Source organism: Cyrtonyx montezumae, unplaced genomic scaffold (genome assembly GCF_038088225.1).
Source record: "Cyrtonyx montezumae isolate F1298 unplaced genomic scaffold, pur_monq_1.0 scaffold_13, whole genome shotgun sequence".
NCBI classification, from domain to species: Eukaryota; Metazoa; Chordata; class Aves; order Galliformes; family Odontophoridae; genus Cyrtonyx; species Cyrtonyx montezumae.
In genome coordinates this window covers 17914779-17927309 of record NW_027071859.1, presented here as the reverse complement: position 1 = coordinate 17927309, position 12531 = coordinate 17914779, and the positions used below count along the sequence as shown (strand labels likewise).

General features: G+C 37.7%; 2 protein-coding genes and 1 pseudogene across 2 annotated transcripts in view; 2 read left to right on the top strand and 1 right to left on the bottom strand.

Annotated features, from left to right (window-relative positions):
• PXDN (peroxidasin) overlaps positions 1 to 12531 on the bottom strand; it is a 573716-nt gene that overhangs the window by 112493 nt on the left and 448692 nt on the right. The gene's annotated exons all lie outside the window — the stretch shown is intronic.
• Positions 1 to 12531, top strand: part of SNTG2 (syntrophin gamma 2) — a 221909-nt gene that overhangs the window by 11860 nt on the left and 197518 nt on the right. The window lies entirely within an intron of this gene.
• Positions 4377 to 4496, top strand: LOC136045328 (5S ribosomal RNA; annotated as a pseudogene).

Here is a 12531-nt window from a genome sequence, read left to right as displayed (position 1 = left end):
TACTGTTAACCTTTCAGCGTTTTCCTTGGCGTAATTTGGTCCTGAGTTGCTTAGCAGTCTTTCAGACAATATCCAAACCCTAGTGTGGACCATTTGTGAGGGCAACACAATTATGGTATTCATGACTTTTAGAAAGGCAAAGAGTTTAGACTCGCTGATTGAAGCTATGCACTGCCAGCTGACCTCCAGACCCCTGGGTGCTTTATTTATCAGTATAGATGTTACCTCTTAGATTGTGGCACTCCTTTTTGTCATTTATACTAACCTGATGTGCTCAGAAGTGTCTGAGACTTGCTGACCTTTTTATCCAGGAGAGTTAACCACCAGTGATCTGAGTGAAGATTGAGAGGAAAACTGTTTTGAAAACAAAAAGGTATTTATGTACATTGCAAAACAAAGCATAGAACTGTCATGCAACATATTCGATTCCAAAGAGTCTTTATTTCATCCTAAAACACATACATCAGTGTTTTACTTTGGATTAGGAATGTGCTTTTCAGGCGACTTTCATTACCATCCCTATTTGCTGCTCTGCAGTCTGCATTGTAAAGTGGTTTGGAATTCACCAAAGGCACATCTGATGTTGGAAAGCAGAGCATCAAAACAGGAGTAGACAGAGTAAGGCAGAGACACTAAATGTTCACACTATTTGAATCTCTAGTGTTTTATTACAAATTAGCTATAGCCTGATTCTGTGAACTGCACACCTGGTAGTGGTCAAGCTCTTTAGGTGTGTCCTGGAGCATGACTCAACTAAGGTTAATTCCACCTGAAAGGAGTCCAGCACGTGTGCCCTGAGACTGTGCCACAGTGCAAAATGCAGTGTGATGAATAAGTTTGGGGTGAGTGGAAGAGATTTCAGAATACATATTTCAATTTTGAACTAAAATGGTAATACTTAGCTGAATTTCTTTCTTTCTGAAAGGAAGGTACCTGATTAATTGCAGCTACTAATGAGCTTTCAGTCTGAGGTAACATGGAATAGTAAGTCTAAAATAGAACCTTCCCAAAGTGCTAACAAAAGAAGTGTTGGGTCCTTGACAAAAACGTCAGTTTTGCTTGGCAGATCTACTTCTCTTGTAATGTAGTCTATCTGGAAATAGTCTCAGTAAATCTCATTGTGGATTTTCTTCTTTGAACTGATTAAAAGAGGCATACTTTGATTAACTGCTTTTTATGTCTCTTGTTTTCTACCCAGAAGTATATAAATGAGAACAGTATTTCTCTCTTCCTTGACTTCGCCTGCTAAACTTTCCTTTTCTTCAAGCTTTAATACCACGCATAGCATTGTAGATCAGGCTGAATGAATAACTACTGACAGCTCTTTCTCTTAACATTTTATTCCTAATCCTTTCCAATTTTATTATCTTTGAGAGGGTCTGATTTTGAGTATTACTCTCAAATGTGCTATGAGATGTATGACAGAAAATATTTCCTCAATTTGCAAATTCTCTCAAGGACAAGAGCTCCTGCTCCTTGGCAGAGCAGACTGCTGAAGAAGTTTCCAGGAAGTAGGGATGGGTAATCTTTGAAGTGTGGAAAATGATCTCTTTTTGCTAGGGAAAAATTATTCCTCTTAATAGTCATTAAATAAGCTAAAGAGTGATGGGAAATTAGACGTACTCTTTTGAAAAGAATGTGCAAGCTCTTAGAATCTGGTTTAGTGCAACTCTAAATATGAGATAGCACCCACAGCCTTGCTGTAGTGGAAATCCTAAGGCATAGCTTGAACCAGTGATTGAGCACCTGGTGGGAAGGAAGGGCCAACCCATGGGAGCTGAGGTGCATGCAGTGCACCTGAGTGACTGCAATGGGTGGAGCCAGGATCCACTCTTTCCCAGACCTCATTTTAAGGGTTGGCAGTGGAGGCAAGGCTACCTTACTGGACATCCCTATCTACCTGAAGCCTTCTAAGGGTTAGCAGATTTTTTTTAATTTTTATTTTTTACCTTAGTTTCTGTGTCCACCTCACTTGTTGCAGCCTGGGATTTTGCTACCCTGCTGTTATTGTTGTGCTTTCCATTGCATTATGGCATTACATCAGCATTAAGTTAGGACTTTTTCTCCCTGTTGAAAAGCAGTACATAAATGTGACTGCAGTGCCCTAATGAGCTGAATTCAGTTATTTTCAGTTCTTGTTGTATGTTACTAGATCTAGCTAGCTAATTAATATCTTGACTGCCAATCACTACTCTAATTGTAGAAATAGCAAAGAGAACTAAGAATATGGCTCAATGTTTGTTCTTTGCAGAATAGGAATGTTTATTGTTCATGTGTTTCTTATGTCTCTTTGTAAACTTTCCTCACAAGTCTATCTGCTTTGATATTATACTTTGTCTTACACTTTACACTGCTTTTCTTGCTTACTCATTCTGGGACACGCTTCTGGTGGTTAAGGTTGCTGTCCCTGTCCCATCCAGGGCTTTTTGCTCACCTTTCCTGCAGAGGCAACCCACTCCATCTGCTCTGTGGCATCTGGAGCCCCGTATTGATCAGTATCAAAGCAAGATTACTAGCCTTTATTTCTTAGCTCCTTTGGCTCTATTTTTTTTTCTTCTTTTAAGAACTGCTGTTACTTTTTTTTCCCCAGTACAAATTTGCTCTTTGCAGCAGTTTTCTAAGTATCTGAAGGTTGTTAATATATCTTCTTATAGCGTAAGCAGCATCAGGTTCCTGAATCTTTCAATTGTGCCTTTTCTTTGCTTTTAACTTCCTTCAGATGGCCTGTATCTGTGTATAACAGTTGTTTATTGGACTCCAGCTGAGGCCTGGTCAATATGCTGAATTGAGCAGGATTTGTCTAAGCCTATCTCATGTGGTACCCCTAATTATATTTCTTGGAGCATGAAATGCATAATTGACTCATGTTCAGCTTTTGATTTTTTCCTAATTATCCAGTTTCTTTTCTGGTAAAAGAATTCCAGTGTTTTTGTAGATGTTTCTTTGTGTTGGAATATAGCTTTTTCTACTTGACACTGTTAAGTTATTCTTTACTATCTCTATTTCCGAATTTTTTGAGGAAAACTCCCTATGTATGATTGTAATACATACACTGTTCTATGTTTGATCCCTTCATTCAAGGTATTATTAACAGACTTGCTGATCCAAACTCCTTTTGTTTACTTGGTGTATACAGTAGGAACAAGATGATTAATTGCTTTTGATTTTATTTCATGAATTGTGAGGAAAAACGTTTCTGCTTAGTTTTCTACTTGTTTTCAGCAAAGTAAACTGGAGTATTTGTGATTTAGGAATTGGAAAGTCTTTCGGGAATGGAATGCCATATAGAATGCAATTGACACCCACATATGTATATGCATGTATTTTATATTTTTCTAATTATTCAGGCTATGCCTGTGTCTCAGTCAGAGTTGGAGCAGTCTGTCTTCTCAAGAGTAAGACACTAGAAATATCTAGCTTCTAGGTGAGGTCAGATCACTTCTTCAGAGCTGGATTTGGTGGCCCAGATTTGGTCTTTCTCCAGTTAAATTGTGAAATCTTACTCCTTAAAAGAAGTCCTCTTAAGAGCATGTTCCTGTGGAGGTGAAGATGTTTTTCATTTCTTCCAGTTGTAGTAAACATAAGGAGATTAAGACCACTCTTCATAAGTTGCATCATTTTACCACTCCATATCTTTTCCTCTAAAGGAGGAAGTTTTTAGAAGCATAACGTTTTGGGGATTATGAAATGTTCTTTACTATCTCCTTTATTTTCCAGAGATTTTTGTTTACTGGAGTTACTCTATACAGGAGAATGGAGGAGGCCTCAATTTTCAGAGTTAATTAAATAAAGTTTTGGATATGACATTTATCTTCTTGATCAAGGAAAATTCTGCATTGAAGTGATGAATGATCTGGACATATTTTCATACTATTAAACAAAGAGAATTCTGTTTTGATTAGGCATTTTTTTGCCTCATGAGATTGCTTTTGTAATGATGAGTAATGAATTCTGTTGATATTTATGTCCAGTCTCTCTGACTGATATGGAGTAACAGACTGGAAATTCAAAACTTGGTCTTATTTCTGTAAAAGATTTCATGAGCACATTAAGTGTTTTAGGTGCTGAAAACCTGGTATTAAAAGAGCTTCAGAAGGATGAAATAGAATGAAATAGGGATTGAAAGAACAGGTTTTTCTTCTACTGTGCTGCTTGAGTTTTTTTTGGCCAATATTGGTACACTCTATGATAAACATAATATCCAAATTTTTCTGAGCTGCATAAGTCTATAGAGAAAGGATTGTTACAATCCCTGTTCATCCAAGAGTGAAGCCATCCAAATGAGGGAAGAGCTTATCCCTATGGTAATTGATAGGGCAGTGATGCTGCCTGTGCCTAGTTCTCATATATTGTTATGGTGTTATGATAGTCCAGGAGTCTTTGGCCACGCCATTCTGGCAACACCCCATCTTGTCTGATCTTGGAAGGTAAGCAGGGTTGGGCCTGGTTAGTACTTGGATGGGGAGACCTCCTGGGAATACCAGGTGCTGTAGGCTTTCTTTAACTCCCAATGCACCACATGATGTTATGATGTGGAATATCAGTAATACAACAAAAGCCATAAAACCATAACATATATGTTCTCTTAAATCCCTGCTTTGAGATGTGAACTCTAAGATGAGAAAAGACTGTGCTGGAATTCTAATCAGGAGTTCAGCGGTGTAATTTTTTTCTACATTATTGAGGGTATTCATTTCTTGAAAGTACCCATCTTTATTTTGAATATGCTGTTTACTAGTTTTCATAACTGCTATTCTATTAGAATATTTTTATATGATTATTTTAAAAGTGAAAACCTGATCATGTGTCCATGGGGGCAACCAGGTCCTTCTCTACAGGGCTCATTCCTATGAGGTCAGCTTCTAACCTGTATGACGTGTGCAGTTTTACTTCCCCACATGTACAATTCTATGCTTGTACTTCTTGAATCTCATAAGGTTCCTCTCCTCCCAATTCTCCAGTCTGTCAAAGTCTTGCTGAATGGCAGCACAGCCTTCTGGTGCATCAGCCACTTATCCCAGCTTTGTATCAGGGCTGACTGGCCTGTAATTTCTGAGATCCTCCTTTTTGAAAGCTGGAGTTATATTGGCTTTCCTCCAGTCCTCAGGTAACTCTCCTGTTCTCCATAATCTTTCAAAGATGATAGAGAGAGGCTTGGCAGTTATTTTTGCCAGCTCCCTCAGCATCCCTTCATGGATGCATCCCATCAGGGCCCATGGATTTGTGCGCATGAAGTTTGCCCAATCTCTGACCAGATTCTCCTTGACCAAGGGGAAGTCTTCCTTTCCCCTGCCTCTCTTTTGCCTCCAGGGTCAAGGATTCCTGAGGGACAGTTTTAGCAGTTGAGTGAAGCAATGGAGGGGTTCATTAAATCTGCAATTTCAGTGTCCTCTGTCCCAAGGACCCCCACCTTATTCAGCAGTGGGCTCATATTTTTCCTAGTTTTCTTTTTACTATAGAGAAAACGACACACCTCACTGGCTTCTCCAATATCTATGTCAGGAAGTTATATTTCCATGCACTGCAGGAACCTCCTGGACTGTTATGTCTGGAAGTTGTTGCGTTTCAGCAAATCTGGGTACTGAAGTACCCTGTGAGAAGCACTGCCTGCAGTTGTGAGGCTACTTTCACCTGACTGTAGAAGGTCTCATCAACTTTCTCCTTCTGATGAGGGTGTCTGTAGTAAACACAATGGTGTCACCTTTCTAGCCTGCTCCTTAATTCTGACCTGCAAGTTCTCCAGTTGTTCATCATTTATCCCTAGGTGGAGCTCAGTATATTCAAGTTACTCTCTCACATGAGGAGTAACTCCTTAACCTCACCTTGCTGGTTTGTCTTTCCTAAAAAGAACTTAACCATCCATGACAGCATTCTGGTCATGCAAGTTGTCTCACCATGTCTCTGTGACTGAAGTGAGATTGCGGCCTTGCAGCTGCACACAGATCTCCACTTCTTCCTGTTTCTTTCCCATGCCACATGCATTGGTATACTGGTATTTCAAAGAAGAAAAGGGAGCAGAGGTTGCGGGTGTCCTGAGAGGGATGCAAGAGGATCCACCTTAGCTGTACCTTGAGGTGGCTGACCTGCCTCATGTAATAGGAGGCAGCTAAGGAGTAACTGTCACTGTTCTGGTTGGCCCAGCTTATTCCCTGATCAGTTGCAATGATGTGAGCATTGTTATTTTGTATCCCACGCTCAAAGTCCCCCAGTTTAAATCCTGCCTCATTAGGTTAGCCAGCCTACTGCCAGATTCACTTTCTTCTTTTAGACAGGTAGATCCCATTGAACGGTTTAAAAAATATATATATAACAATGTTCATGAAACTTAGCAGATCTATAAGAAGGAATATTCATCACAGGTCTACAATAAGTAGACCTGTCTAGGTAAGAGCTGAGTTGAATGGAGAAATTATGACTAAGTGTCAGTGAAAAAATTAGGAAACATGGACTACAAAGAAGGAATTTGGAAATAACTGCATGGATCTTTGAAAGATCACAGATGTCTGTTACAGAAATACCACATCAGATAGAACTTTCTCATATTAAGAAGTAACTAAGTTTATTTTCTAATACAGAGACCTGACTTTATTGCTTTCAATGGTACAGAAGGAAGTATGTTCTAGGAGACTTTTGAAAGCTAATGTTATGCTTTTGACTGTGTTTTTGTTTTTTAATGTGAAATGTACAATGCCATTCTGCAAAAATTCATTTACTAAAACCTTAAAATTGCCAGTAATCATTAATGAATAAATATTTTCATATTAGCAATTTGAAGTTGACAAAAGTTATTAAAGATGTATTACTGGGAACAAACAGAACGACATTTCAAATTTGAACAATTTCATGGTTTTACTATTAAAAAATTTTAATCACTTAATATTAATTCATTTAAAATAAGTTTTGAGTAGATGATTTGAATGTGCCAAACTTAGAAACTCAACTTTCTGGTTTTTTTTGTTTGTTTTTTGTTTTTTTGTTTTTAATAAAAATAGCATGCTTTATTCTTAGAGGAAAAATTAAATATACTCAAAATGATGAAAAAACTCTTTAAAATAGAAGATATAAAAGGAAATAAATGAATTGAGCAAAATACATAGAAGAAATAATAGAACAGAAAACAAGAAGCTTGAGATATTATTTTCAGCTATCATTTTTTGTCCTTTTGCAGCTGTGGTTGTCTTAGTTTTCGAGATAGATAATACAGTATATCTCAAGCAGTAAGAAACTAAGCTTCTGTGTGAAATGATGGGTGGATATCGTAGTAAATAACACCTGTGGTTACTTCATATTAACAGCTAAAGCTTAATTATTTTGTCCCATTTTCATCCTGATGAAAATGGCCATCCTGTGCAGATTGTTAGGCTTTTGTAGCAGCAACATTGGAGCTCTGTGATTTCTTTTAGATGCTTTAATTTCAGTGAGGGTTACTGCTACTGATTTTTCTGAAGTTATATTGATCCAGGCTTGTACTGCAAGAGATACATTAGCAATTTTTCTTATTGCCATTTGCATTTTGAGATTTGATTGAAAGGATGTGGAAAAATAAAGAATTGTTTACTCTCCCTCCTTTATCCCTGCCCCTAGTAAAGCATTTTGTGCTCATGTAGTCTTAAGATTCTGTTGGGCACCAGAAAACACAAACATAATATATGCATAAACAAATATGTTGTTTCTGTGTTCTTGGAATTTGGTTCAACTCCTTTCCCAGAGTGCTGGAGGCCTGTTTATTGGTAATGCCTTCCAAACTATGTTAAAAGCCAATTTTGTCGTCACTTTCTAGATTCTGTATGTACTTCAACTCTAGCATTTCAAGATGTTAGAAGAGTTCCAAGAGTGTCTTACTTTACAACAATTCAAACACATTCAGTTGCGTATTATAGAAAGTTGAAGCAAGCGTTGTTTTTTGTTTTTGCTTGTTTTCTTTTAGCTTACCAAATAAGTTTCTTTTGTTTCATGCAGTTTGTCTGCACTTTGCAGACAATGTCGTAAGTCTTTTCTATTTTTGCTGTTGCATGGACCTGTTTCTCCAAAGTAATGTACAGTAGCTGGATTATTGAATCACTGTAATAGTTATCAAGAATTGAAGTAATATATATAGGCAGAGTAATTTCATGCTTTTCAGATGAGATTGTATTACGTTTAGAATAGGTCAAAAATGACTCTATGACTTCACCAATTTTAATTAACTTCAATATCTAAAACGAAGAAAAAAACTTGCTAGTTGTCAACCTTTGCAACTTTAGTTGTTATTTCACCACTAGCAGTTTTCTATGTGAAAGATACAATCTTTTAATTTTTTGACATATTTTCTTTTCATAATCTTTTTGAAATGCTTCTGCATGAAAATGAGCTGTCCTTGACACTGCAGTGGGTGATGCACTGGACTGATTTTGCTTGTTTGACGACTTTTGTGTTTGTGAGAAGACAGTTAGTAAAGCTTCAATGCAGTTATCTTAGTGTCTTGTCTCTGAAAACCATTTAATGTGAGGCTTGAAATCTTTGAAATAACGTTGAGTTTTAAGTTTAGCATCAGACCCTCCTAAACAGTGGAAACTTGCTCAAAGGCAGTGCTTGTAAAGTAGCCAGAGCAGTTTTTGTCACTGCCTTTGTAATCTTTTCCCATTACACACCTTCCTAATTTATTTCCCTCTAAATTAACACATGTATGCCACTTATGGTTGGACTAGATGATCTTGTAGGTCCTTTCCAACCTAATGTACCTATGAACCTATGAAAGGTAATGTTTTCACAGTTCTGGCTTTGGTTGTTATGGACATTTGTATCGCCTATGTAAACCACTGAAGCATTCAGGGAGTCTTTTTCCAGCATGGTGGAAGTCTGATGAAGAGCCTGACATATTTTAAGCATGACATGGCTCTACTGGATGCATCATGCTGGTAGAGGTTTGCCTAGTTCTGATGAAATAGTTTAATTTTGACAATTTAGAAGTCATAAACAGAACTTGCTTTAAAGTTCTCCTGTCTTCAGATCCATAAGTGGTGCATTTTGGTGGCCAGAGCTGGAGCACCAGATCCCTGCAGCTGCCACTAGGCCACAGTATCCCTGCCCAGCCCCCCTGGGGCCTGTGCCCATGTGCCCCAGTTCAGCCCAGGCCCAAACCCCTTGTCTCTGCCTGAGCTATGTTGTCTCCACGTGGTGCCAGCTCCCCTGCTGAGTGTCCTTTGGCTTTCCGGGCCTGATGTTGGATAGAACCCATGCCTAGTGCTTGGTATCACCAAGCTGCCAGCTCACCTGCACTTGGTGAGCACCCTGACCCCCATGCTGCTGCCCAGCGTCGAGCTGCTGAACAGGAGCTAAGTGTGGCAGCTGGCCAGCTGCTGCTGCTGCTTTAGTACTTGCCTGAGGCTGCATTTATTCCTGTGCCAGCTGCTGTTTTTCCCTCAGATAAGGTATAGAGTGGGATAAAGGGCAAGCAAGCAGTATTGATCTTGTTTATGTGTATAGAAAACATATGCAAGATATACAACTGATGTTATTTTTGCCCTGATCCATATTATATTCTCTGTAATTACAAACTTTAGAACAGTAGGAAAAGGTTTATAATGAAAAGTTTTATTAAATATGCTGCCAGTCTAGTCTTTGAGGGAGCTTTTTAAAATAGCATTTTTCTTGTTCATTATTGCTGATTAAACAAAGTAATTCAGATTGCTATAATCAATTTTTGTAATCTAATCATAGCATTTCAGTTCTGGAACGTGTTTTTCCTGAAATTTATGGACAACTTGTTACTGGTTTGGCATGAAAGATTTATTACTTCTGGCTTCTCTGATGAGTGTTGTATTTTAAACAGTAATGAATCTGTAACTTTGACAGATTGTTTAATGATCTGGTGACTATAATCTTTTCCTTTGGTAGGGATTCTAATGTTTTAGTAGTGCAGATGGAAGTGTTTTCTCTTGTTCTGTCATTAAGAACAAATGAAATTAATTATTTCTTTTGAATTCTCTTTTGAATGTTTAACAGGACACTGTAAAATAGTTGTCAGCTGTACCATAAAAGTTTTCTTTTTAATGTGTCTTTGCTGTCCAGTAAAGGATCTGATGAAATGATGGTTAGGAGGTTTAGGAGGATGGTTGGACTAGATGATCTCGTAGGTCCTTTCCAACCTTATGAACCTATGATAACAGTGGTTGGAGATAAGGAGTTAAATGAAGAATATTTTGTCTGTGTTTCTATTTAGAAACAATGTTTCTTGAATTCTGGAAGAAGCTTGACCAAAATCGAGAAGAAAGAAACCTCTATGTTTTATTCCATTAATATAATAGAAATTTCTACTAACTGAAATTTGAGAATGATGCATATATTTGAAGATTTCAATATATTTCTATAGGCAATAACAATTTAAACTGAATGTTCATCAGTTAGTCACTGGAAGATGGCAAATGTGTATGGGAAAGGTGGAGGCTATATTTGTCTTTTCTGGGAGCCCAAAGACAGTGTCACAACTGATGTCACTGCTTTAACATGTGATCTTACTGTTTTTTATCAGGAAATTCATTCTGAAACCTAGTAACGTCAGTGACAATGTTGGATTATGAATCGCCATCATACGGAGATGATCAGAAACTACATTTCATCCTTGCATGTTCTTTTCAGACTTTTTTTTTAAAGGATGTCTTGTGATTCAGCGAGGATCCACAATTGTGCTGTACAGGCAGGGGTTTCCTTGCACCAGGCAGTGTGTGTTACAAAGTTCTTGAGTCACAGCTCTGTTGTCCGACTGTCAAAGAGCAATGTAGGAAGTAGCTGTACTGATTAATTCAGAAAGTTGTGTGTCCCTGTTCACTAGATAGTCAAATAACCAGTTATTTTACTCAGTATGAAGAAACAGTGCAGTCCTCATTTTAATGTTAATTATATTTTGAAGTCAGTTACGTGTAGGTGTGAATAATGTTTCCTGTAACTGATAATCCAGCTTTATTTTATGCTGAGTTTGCAAACTTCTCATAACCTCCTCTGATCAATGGTAATGAGTTGAAAACTCAACTGAAATATGTTTGTCTTCCTCTTGACAAGACTCATAAGACCTTAGTATTAAAATAAAGAATTTAGTAATCTATCTGAAGATGAGGAGAACTTGAAGCTACTCATCAGCGCTTTAGCACTAAGTGACAAATAAAGCGATTATGTCTCATTTTTGTAAGGCATACTCTGTGGTAGCGTGCCTGTACAGTCACAGTGTGATTAAAAGCTAGACTGCAGCCAGTGCTGAGCATGTAAGGCATCTGCAGCACAAATGAGTGTCAACTGGTGGCTGTGCGCTGACACTAAATTGAGGATTTCAGGATTACTGTCCCACATGTTGCATGTAAAAGAGATTAAAAAGCAAGGAATATGGTTAAGGAGTTATAGGTAAAATGCAAGAGAGAAATCCTGTGATACACATCCTGTGATGGAGATTAAATACTGGGAAGGTATTTTAGCTGGTGTTTGCGTAGACCTTGCCCTCCTTTCTTCCAGGCTTGTAGCATTATTGGATCCTTTTCTCTATAATTTTCATATCAGACAAATGCTTTCATTACTTTTCTGTTATTCAGCCATACAAGGCAGTAGAGTCAGTCTCTATGCTTGCTCACTTAGGTGACTTTTCGTGAGTTTTTGATGCTAGGAGAGGGTTAGCAACTCTGGGTTCTCAGCTCCATCAGTGCATATCTATCTTCTTGTCCTCCTGAAATGACCTTCCTCAGTTTTACTTTGAAATTACTTTGAAAAGAGGTGTGTGGAAATTGGGTTGTGGTTCTGGGGGAACAGGGATCGTTATAGAAATGGAAGAGGAAAAAGAATCTGTTTTCTATTGAAAATAACGTAGAGATAATCAAATTGCCATGAAAATAAATAATTTCAGGCTTATATTTACTTTTCAGTTGTAGTGGAGTATAGTGCAGCATAGGATGGTGCTTTTCTTTTAGCTGTGATGAAAGTTCTATGAGAGAGGTTGAAATCAAGTTCTTTTCTCATGTGAACAGTTGTGTATGTTTCTACTATATACTGTGTTCTGTTGAGTTTGGTGAGAATTGAAATTGTTTCTCTTTGAGTATGTTACGGAATGAAGTCTTGGTATAAAAATGTTACCACGGGGAAAAAAAAAAACATAACCCCACAATATTTTCCAGGGTAAATGTTTCTTAGAATTTGTATCTCCAAGAATGGCGTATTTTGGGGAATAATCAGTTAGCCAGTGTTATTTTAAAATGCCTGATGCATTTGAAATGCAAGTCTCTCATTTTGAGTCTTAATTCAGCTTACCTGTAGGTTTGAAGGATATATGCTTAAGTCTCTCATTTAAGGTTTTAGAGATCAAAGAGTTCCTATCTAGCTTCAAAGTGTGTTGCTGAAACCCTACATAAACAATTAAAGCTGTCTCAGTGTCTCAGGAGCAAGACTTGTTAACTATGTTGTACATACGTTAAGATTTGTACAATTAGTGGTGTCTTAAGGGATGATTGTGGTGCTTATGTTGTGTAATTACTTGGTGCATCATTGGAAGTCTTACACAATTAGGTAAAAACT